Raw genomic sequence first — 9,580 nt, 5'->3', positions numbered from 1 at the left:
TGTTGTTCTGCGAATGTAGGGCCATATTTGTATGCCTAATGTGGATGGTCTTCGTGAATTAATTCTTGATATATATCACCTCAGCGCATGAATATATATATATAGCCCGAAGGCTTGTTGCGACGTGCAACCCAATCTTATATACCTCACTGCTCGCAGCTTGCCACTCAGACCTTATCTCAGTCACTAACCTCTCCAGCCCCTCGGGCTCACAGAATAACATAATAATTAGCCCAAACAGAGAATACAACAAGTATCAATAAGAAATGCGAGGAAACAGAGATATAACACACAAGTAAGACTGTGACTGAGTACAAGACAACAATTAGCAGTCAATTCAACAAGTATTCGACCGTTGCTTGTCCCAATAGTGATATCATATGGCCTAAGTATGGTTTCTAATATGAAAGGCAGTTTTCTCAAAGACAAGGAAAAACAAGTAATAACAATGGCTATTCGACTTTACAGTCTCACGGGACGACCAAGTCACAATCCCTCATGGTGCACACTCACACGCCCGTCACCTAGCATGTGTGTCACCTCCAAATATTCACATCATACAAATTCTCGGGGTTTCATACCTTCAAAACCAGATTTAAGACTGTTACTTACCTCTACAGCGCAGAAATCCTACTCTGAAATGCCTTTGCCTCTCGAATCGGACTCCAAATAGCCCGAATGTAGCCACAAACAGTACGAGATAATCAATATTGGCTAAAAGGATCAATTCCACAAGAAAACTACTAAAATATAGTCCAAAATTCGAAATCGGCTCAACCTGCTCCCCGGGCCCACGTCTCGAAACCCAACGAAAGTCACAAAACCCGAAATCCCATTCATTCACGAGTCTAACCATACCAAATTTATCAAAATCCGACCTTAATTGCCCTTCCAAAATCCCAAAAATCACACTCCATTTCCCAAGGCCTAATCTCCAAAATCTCACCTCAAACACTCACCAACTAGGTGTAAAATCAGTGGGAAAACACTATTATTGAAGATTAATATGCACAAGGAACTTACCTCAGTGATTACTCTGAAATCTCTCTCAAAATCCCCAAAATCATAGCTAAAAAATGATGAAAATGGTGAAAAAGCTCGAAGTGTTCTATTTATAGGTTCTGCCCAGACTTCTCGCACGTGCGGCCCCATTTCTCCATTTGCGGAAAAATCCCTAAACTCTGCCTCCACTCATGCGATCAAGTGTCCGCATCTGCACTCTTCGCGGGTGCGGAAACTACATCACACTTGCGGTCCAAACTCTCACTTGCGCCCCTAAATCCGTTTCTACGACCATCGCGGGTGTGTGAATTCCATCGCACCTACGTCCTCTACCCAGATCCTCCTTAGCCGCATCTGCGGCTCCTCCTTTGCTTCTGCGGGCTCGCACCTGTGGTTCCCACTCCGTAGGTGCGGTTACACCAGTAGCAACAGCTTCAGCTGAAATTCTTCAACTCCCATCAAGCCGCTAACCACCCGAAATCACCCTGAGGCCTCTGGGACCTCAACCAATCATACCAACAAGTCATATAATCCCATGCGAACTTAGTCGAACATTCGAATCAGTCAAGACAACATCAAAATATCAATTACACCGGGATTCAAGCCTAAAGAACTTCTAAACTTTTAAATTCCACAAACGACGCTGAAACCTATCAAACCACATCTGATTGACCTCAAGTTTTACACACAAGTCAAAAATACACCACGAACATATTCCAACTTCTGGAAATTCAATACCACCCCGATATCAAAATCTCCATTGTCGGCCAAAATCACCAAAATTTTAACTTCCGCCAATTTAAGCCTAATTCTACTACAGACCTCCAAATCACATTCCGGACGCGCTCCTAAGTCCAAAATCACCTAACGGAGCTAACAGAACTATCAAAATTCAAATCCGATGTCGTTTACACATAAGTCGACATTCGATCGACTTTTTCCAACTTAAGCTTCCAATTAAGAGATTAAGTATTTCAATTCACTCTGAAACCACTCTGGACCCGAACCAATCAACCCGGTAAGACATAATACAGTTGTAAAGCACAAAAAAACAGAAATGGGGAAATCGGGGCTATAACTATCGAAACGATCGGCTGGATCGTTACAATTACGAGTTGAATTTGAGTTATAAAATAATAGTTAAAAAGAATATAAGTTTTTGAAAATAATAATTGTTGTAAAAGTATTCAATTCGTCTAAATCTCCATTATTAAACTTAAATTTATTCTATTTTTATTTGTTTTAGTATAAATATAGAATCTTTTAGAAATTTGTTATATAATCAATCTTCGTTTTCAATCTTATATACAAAGTGTCCCCCTCATTTGTTATTCTTATTTAAGTATGGTGATTATTCACCTTTTGGCCAAGTTTGCATAGAGCATCCCTTTATGCGCGTGCAATCCATTTATGTATTTCTTAGATTTTGCATTTTTAACTATTTTAAATATTAATATTATATTATGATTTCTTTCATCGCAATATTATTCTTTTAGAAATAAAGTATATATCCTAAGAGTTGTTTTAAAAATGATTTTACTTATAAGATGAAACTAAAAAAAATACTTGAATTAAATTTTTTGCTAATTAGTTAATTATAATGCTTAATATTTGTTCTCAATATTTTTTATTTAAATTAGTACATTCCAATTTTAAAATATTTAACTGCAATTATAGTTTTAGTACAAAAATTCAATAAAACAAAATTCTTAATGTAGCCTCAAAATTCAATCATCTTAGCATATGTGATGCCAATTAATGATGTACAACATAAAACAAAATCATGTTAGAAGAAAATAATTTACTTCAGATAAATAAAAGCATTAAAAATTATGACCCTACTTGTATAGTAGATCAAATATATAATTGGGCGAAATAATTGAATATTATAATTTACCTTCTGTAACGATTCGACCAGTCGTTTTAAAGGTTGTAACCCTATTCCCATTTATTGCTCAATTTATGCTCCACAATTGTTATGTGACTTACCGGGGTGATTAGTTTGGGTCTGGTGAGGTTTTAGGAATGAATTGAAATACTTAGTTCAAGGTTTAAAGTTAAAGTTAACATAGTGATCATACGTCGACTTATATGTAAACGACTCCGGAATGGAATTTTGATGATTCCAATAGCTCTGTATGGTAATTTTGGAATTAGCAGCGTGTCCGGATAATTATTTGGAAGTTTGTAGTGGAATTAGGCTTGAAATGGCAAAAATTGAATTTTTGGAAAGTTTGATCGGAGAGTTGACTTTTTGATATCGGGGTCCAGTTCTGAAAATTTTCATAGCCCCGTTATGTCATTTATGACTTGTGTGCAAAATTTGAGGTCAATCGAACTTGATTTGATAGGTTTCGACATCGAATGTAGAGATTAGAAGTTCTTAAGTTCCTTAAGCTTGAATTGGGGTATGATTCATGGTTTTAGCGTTGTTTTATGTGATTTGACGGCTCGACTAAGTTCATGTGATGTTTTAGAACTTGTTGGTGTATTTAGTTGAAGTCCCAAGGGTCTCAAGTGAGTTTCGGATGGTTAACAAATTAAATTTGGATTTAGAGGAAAATTGAAAACATGTTGTCATCTGTTGCAATCGCATCTGCAGAAATGGGCTCGTATGTGCGAGCAGGGGGCTGTGAGGCAGTGGTCACAGGTGCGAGAGAATTTTCGCACCTGCGTGATCGCAGATGCGAACGGATGGGCACATAAGCGAATTCTCGCAGAAGCAGAGCGAGCCTCACAAATGCGAGCCCGTAGAAGCGACTTCTAGCTCGCAGAAGCGGAGGCAGTGTGGGCATTGGCAATTCGCAGAAGCGGAGGTAGTGTAGGCTTTGGCAAACCGCAGAAGCGGTTGGTTTCTCGCACCTGCGAGACCGCATAAGCGGCTAAGTGAGTCACAGGTGCAGAACCCCTGGACAGTATACATTTCGAAGGGGTTCCGAGTTTTGCCATTTTTGGACTTTCAAGCACAGTTTTTGGGGCGATTTTTAGTGAGAATCATGGGAAAACTTGAGGTAAGTCACTTGTGATCATTTCTTCTCCATAATATTGAATTATCATCGAATAATCCGACCACATTACATGTTTTTGAGCTGTAAATCGGGAATTTCAACTTAGGAATTTGAAAATAAGATTTGAAGATTTGGAGGTCGAGTTGAGGTCGAATTTTGGTAAAGTTTGTATGGTTAGACTCGTGGTTGAATGGGCTTTCAAATTTTGTTAGAAAATTTATATTTTAATATGGAATTATTTCCTATAATTTTTATTGATTGAATCGAATTTATGATTAGATTCGAGCCGATCAGAGTCGGAAAATCGAGGAAAAGGCATACTACTTGACTGATTGAGCGCGGTTTGAGGTAAGTGACTTGTCTAACCTTGTGTGAGGGAAATTCTCCCTAGGATTGGTATTGATGTGATAATTATAATATATTGAAAGTCGTGTACACGAGGTGACGAGTGTGTACACAAGCTAAATGTGGAAGATTATGTCTTTAAATTGTGTAGATGACTGATGCATATTAATTAAATTATTTTATCATGTTATATTCATCATCATTGATCTATTTTATATTCTTAAATTTTTCTGACATTTTTCATACTAATTGTTTTACCTGTTTAGTTGAAACTTTGTTTCTTTTATTATGTGCATTATTTGAAGGTTGAATTTCTTTAATCTAAATATTATTAATACGAAGTATTTGATATTTTTAAAATTGGTATTGAGGCAACGTGTGAAATATTATTTTAGCTGAGCTATTTATTCCTGAATATTTTATGAGATTATGTACTCATTGTGATTGAGCCGTGAGTTACCTATTGTGGAAAATATTATTGTTGATTTATTTTGGCAAATTAAAATATTTGAGCACTTGAGGTGCAAATTGTGATGTATTGTGATATTGATACGCATGCGGTGGTATACGGTATAGGTGTTGGAACACATGCATTGAGATAAGGGTGGCTTGATACGCCTGGCTAGTAGGGGAACTACTAGAAGTCGTGCATTATGATAAGGGTGGCTAAAACGCGGAATGCTATTTCGGAAAAAATATTTTCTTTAAAATTAAATGTGAAGAATCCTGTGGTAATACAAGGAAATGAGATATCGTGAATTTATTTATAATTTTGGGACTACGAGGCGGTACCTCGGGAGTGCCCTTGTTGATATTTCTTTATGGCTGCATTTGCCTTTGATTATTCTTGTGATTTTCTTAAAGTTGTAAATTTCTGTTTTCTTTCCGTTGGGTATTATTTGCCCTCACTACTAGAAATGGCTATTTTTCGACTGCAAAAATAGTTAGAAAGTGGTCAGAAAATGCTAATTTCTGACTACATTCGGACCGAAAAGTTCTAGTCGCAAAATAGTTGGTCTGAAATATTTTGCGATCGCATCCGTCCGTAATTTGCAACTACAGCGATCAGAAAGTCAAAATAGAAAAACGACTAATAAATATGGTCAATTTTCTGACAGATGCGGCCGCAAACAATTTAAATTAAATTTTAATTTTATATTAACTTTTCTACTACTTCGGTCACAAACGGTATACATAATTATAATATTATTTTATTTTATTTATTTATTTATATTTCAAACTACTGTGGTCGCAAACCTAATTTAATATTTTTTAATATTTAATTTTTCCACGACAGTAGTCGCAAATGTTCCTGAATCTAGAATATTTTGAAGCATTTTGCGACTACTATGATCGGAAATTAGTCGGAAAACTGAAAATTTTTTGCCAGATTCCAACTTTTTTAAAGCAGCACCACGTGCCAATTCAAATATACAGAAACTAACCAATTAATCCACCATGCCAACCAATTATTCCACAATGCCAACCAATCAATCCGCCATTTCAACTAATCAAATCCATAAAATGCAAAACATAAATATTTGTAACTAAAACATCCAAAAAGAGTTAAACATTCTAGCACCATTCAATCTAGTCTAAAACATTACAATCATGGTCAAGTGTAAATATTACCAAGTCTAAACATCCAACCATAACAAACTAAAACTCATTATCCCCGCCCTCCTCGCAATTCAAAGGATCAAATGGACGCCCGCTTATAAATTTCTCCACTAGACTCTGCAATTTGTTAAAATTTGTGCGATCTTCTTTCCGTTCCTCCTTCAACTCTTCAACTTCTTTTCGTAATGCTTCCACCTCTTCGTGATCTTGCGAATAATTCGCATCACCAGACAACAATGTCGTAGAATGACCTACGGAATATTGTGATCCAAGACCGTAGGTTCTACCTTTCTTTGCGCCACCAACCACCTGCGCCCATATTGAAGCTACATCATTGAGTGACACTTGGGTTGAGCTACCATCCTCGGAATCGGGTTCCTCAAAACGTTGCTGATAGGCTTCCTAAAATTAAAAGTTGGATATTCTGCTGATCAGTTGACACTACATTAGCTAATAACAACAAGCTTATAACGACAGAATAGTCAAAACTTCAAACAAGACTACAATAACAAAAAAGGTAAAAAGATAAACGATCAAAAAGGATAATCTATTCTGAATTCCCTGACCATATTATCTCATCTAACTACCAACATACGAAATCAGCATGAAGCTGAGACATCAGCATAAGCTAAACGATCAAAAAGCGTACTTCAAGATTTGCTGAGACATCACATCACTTTATAATACCAGTTGGACACACATGAAGCGTATACTATACCCTAGCCATGAGAATGCACAAACAACTTTCTAGTTTTTCTAAAACAATAATGTAGCAATGTTAATCCACAAATTTACACGAAAGTTTTAACATACAACAAACTTTCAAGGCAAACTTTATCATAAAATTCAAACAAATAATAAAGTTTTCGCACGTAATAATTTTTCATAAACCCCTTTTTATAAAGATGAACTTTAACATCTGGTTGTAATAACCTTTTGCACTTGCATTTCATACAAGGACACCTAATCACCCCTTCACTGAGAAATTCATGAAGTATTTTTGTTTTAGCCATGAATTCAGCAACCCCTTCTAAATATTCTTCCCTCAACCCACTACGATTAGGATAAGTCCGATTATACATCCATCTACGATGTGCAAGCTCCATCTATACAAAATACATCCAAGATATTTAAAACAATATATATTAATTAGTATTATGACCGTTTAACACAAGCCATCTACACAAATACATTATAGTTACAAATACATTCTAATTAAGCAGATTCTAATCACAAATACATTCTAATTAAGCAGATTCAAGTTGAAAGAGCTCTCCACAAGAAAGTATGAATTCCATTTGAGCTTCATTCTTTTAAAGTATGACTTCAGGTATACAATTCTCTCTTTTCCCCTTTTCTCTTTTTGTATTATAAATTTTAAGCCAAAGATAGGTACAACTACCAAAGACCATAATCGCAAAGTACAACTACCTATATGAGAAGGCTGAAAGTTTTAGACCATCTTGAGCACTACTTGTAATCCAGTCTACTGGAATAAGCCACAAATTCGCTAGCCAGTACAAACTCATATGTTTATCTGTTCCGGTGTAGTTTTTCGATAATCACTGTACTCCACTATTTTTCGTTGTGTATACAGTATGCCATCTTATTTCTAGCGGATCTGCCTTGTTACAATTATACAACTTCGGTTTTTTTCTTCTTTATTATACATATTGTGGCCTTCTCTATTCAAGATTTTGGAGATCTGTATCTCATGACCTTTTTCTTTTACTTTACTGGTAATGTTTCTGGTCCTTTTCCTTCCAACCTTTTAATTGCTTATTATCTGTGATGGAAGCTGACTGTCTTTTACATTGTACTCCTGAGGGCTCAGCTAGTGTGGATCCTCCAATTAGAGTAACAAGAAACCATTTATGCCTTAATTATGTTTATCGTGCCGCAGTTCTACTACGCAGCGGATAGTGAAGCTGTTAAATCCATTAATTCTACTGTAAGCAGATGCTACCTGGTTGATTAGAATGTGTACATGGTGGAAATAGGCTTATCGCAAATCTGAATAGAGTATCGGAAGAGAATAAGCACCCAATATGGACTGTACCGCTATGTGTATCCAACCAAATTAGCTCACCTTCTATCAAAGCAGTAACATGATTCGTACATATTGACTATTATAAAAAGCTCCTCTTATTTGGAAGATAGAAAATCAAAGCAAATAGAAGATACCAAAATATAAGCGAAACAGAAATACAGTACGGAGAAATACACAGCAACTTAACAACTCAAAAATACGGAACAAACAAAACAAGAAAAACCACAAATAAATGAAGCATGTGGGTTTTGATCATATGGATACGACTCTGAATGAATTTTAGGGATCAAACATACCTCGAATTCAGTAAAGAAATTGGGTTCTGCGACCTCAAAAGAAAAACCCCCAAATTTGCAACTGATGGAAAAACGGAAGATGGATTTGAGATATGAAAAGGGAAATAGAAACTTAGTGAGTGATTAGTGATTTACCTGGGACGAGAGATTGAAGAACGATCTAGCAGAGAGAGGTGGTCGAGCAGAGAGAGATACAGGAAATTGGGGAAATATGGTTTTGTCGTGAAATATTAAATTAAGATTACGTAGTCGCAAACGCACTTAAAATTCTTTTATCATTTTAATTTTAGTTTTGCGACCGACACGGTCGCTTAGTGGGTCAACTAATATTTTTGACTTTTTAATGTATAGCAAAAGTGAAGGCGGGAGATTGGCGCGCTGTTTTTCCACTACCTTTGTCGGAATAATAGTCGATTTTCTTTTTTAAAAATAAGTAATAAAAATTCAATCGTTTTTTGACTACGGCGGTCGCAAAAACAGTCCCATTAGCGACTGCTTCATTTTCAATCAGAAAATTCGGTCACTGATATTTTTCTAGTAGTGCCTTATTCTGTGTAATTTAATAGTGACATACTATTTACTTAATTCATTTTTATTATCATTTATTGTTATTATATTGTTAAACATTTTACCATGTCTTTTATTAGTTCCAGTAGGACCTGACTTGACCTCGTCAATACTCTACCGAGGTTAGGCTTGACACTTATTGGGTATCGCTGTGGTGTACTCATACTACGCTTCTGCACATCTTTTTGTACAGATCCAAGTACATCTTATCAGACCAGACATCAATGAATTAGCTGTACGAGGAGATTTCGAGGTATATCTGCTAGCGTTCGCAGATTCCGGAGTCCCCTTCTATGTTATTATGTTGTCTTCCTTATTTGCTTTAGACTCTAATAAATAGAGATATAGAGAATAAATTCTTAGAAACTTGTGACTTATTCCTATCGGGTTTTGGGATGAAATTGTTAAATTTGCACTTCTTATTTATTCGGCTATTAGGATTAAATTTCCGTTTATATTCACTTATTCTGCATTGAGAGGCTTACCTAGTCTTAGAGACTAGGTGCCATCACGACATCCTACGGAAGGAATTTGGGGTCGTGACATCTTCTTAGTATAATACAGAAGGAATAATTTTTTATTTATTATTTATTTACAAAAGAACATTTATGTTACATAGTTCAAATGGGAAAAGAATAATTTGAATGTGTTCCATGATGTTGCTTAATTGTTCTTTGAGGTTGTTAAACGTA

At 35.8% G+C, this 9,580-nt stretch overlaps 1 long non-coding RNA gene across 1 annotated transcript; it reads right to left on the bottom strand.

Annotated features, from left to right (window-relative positions):
• Nucleotides 1-5,880: 5,880 nt before the first annotated feature.
• On the bottom strand, nt 5,881-8,565 carry LOC104099597 (uncharacterized). Its single transcript, XR_687043.4, has 3 exons — nt 8,457-8,565; nt 8,322-8,382; nt 5,881-6,377 (listed from the first exon to the last, which is right to left on the bottom strand). It is a non-coding gene; the product is annotated as an uncharacterized lncRNA (long non-coding RNA).
• Between the last annotated feature and the right edge of the window lie 1,015 nt (nt 8,566-9,580).

This window comes from Nicotiana tomentosiformis, chromosome 6 (assembly GCF_000390325.3).
Source record: "Nicotiana tomentosiformis chromosome 6, ASM39032v3, whole genome shotgun sequence".
NCBI lineage: Eukaryota > Viridiplantae > Streptophyta > Magnoliopsida > Solanales > Solanaceae > Nicotiana > Nicotiana tomentosiformis.
Note: the sequence above shows the minus strand (reverse complement) of the source record. Positions and strands in the feature narration are given on the sequence as shown.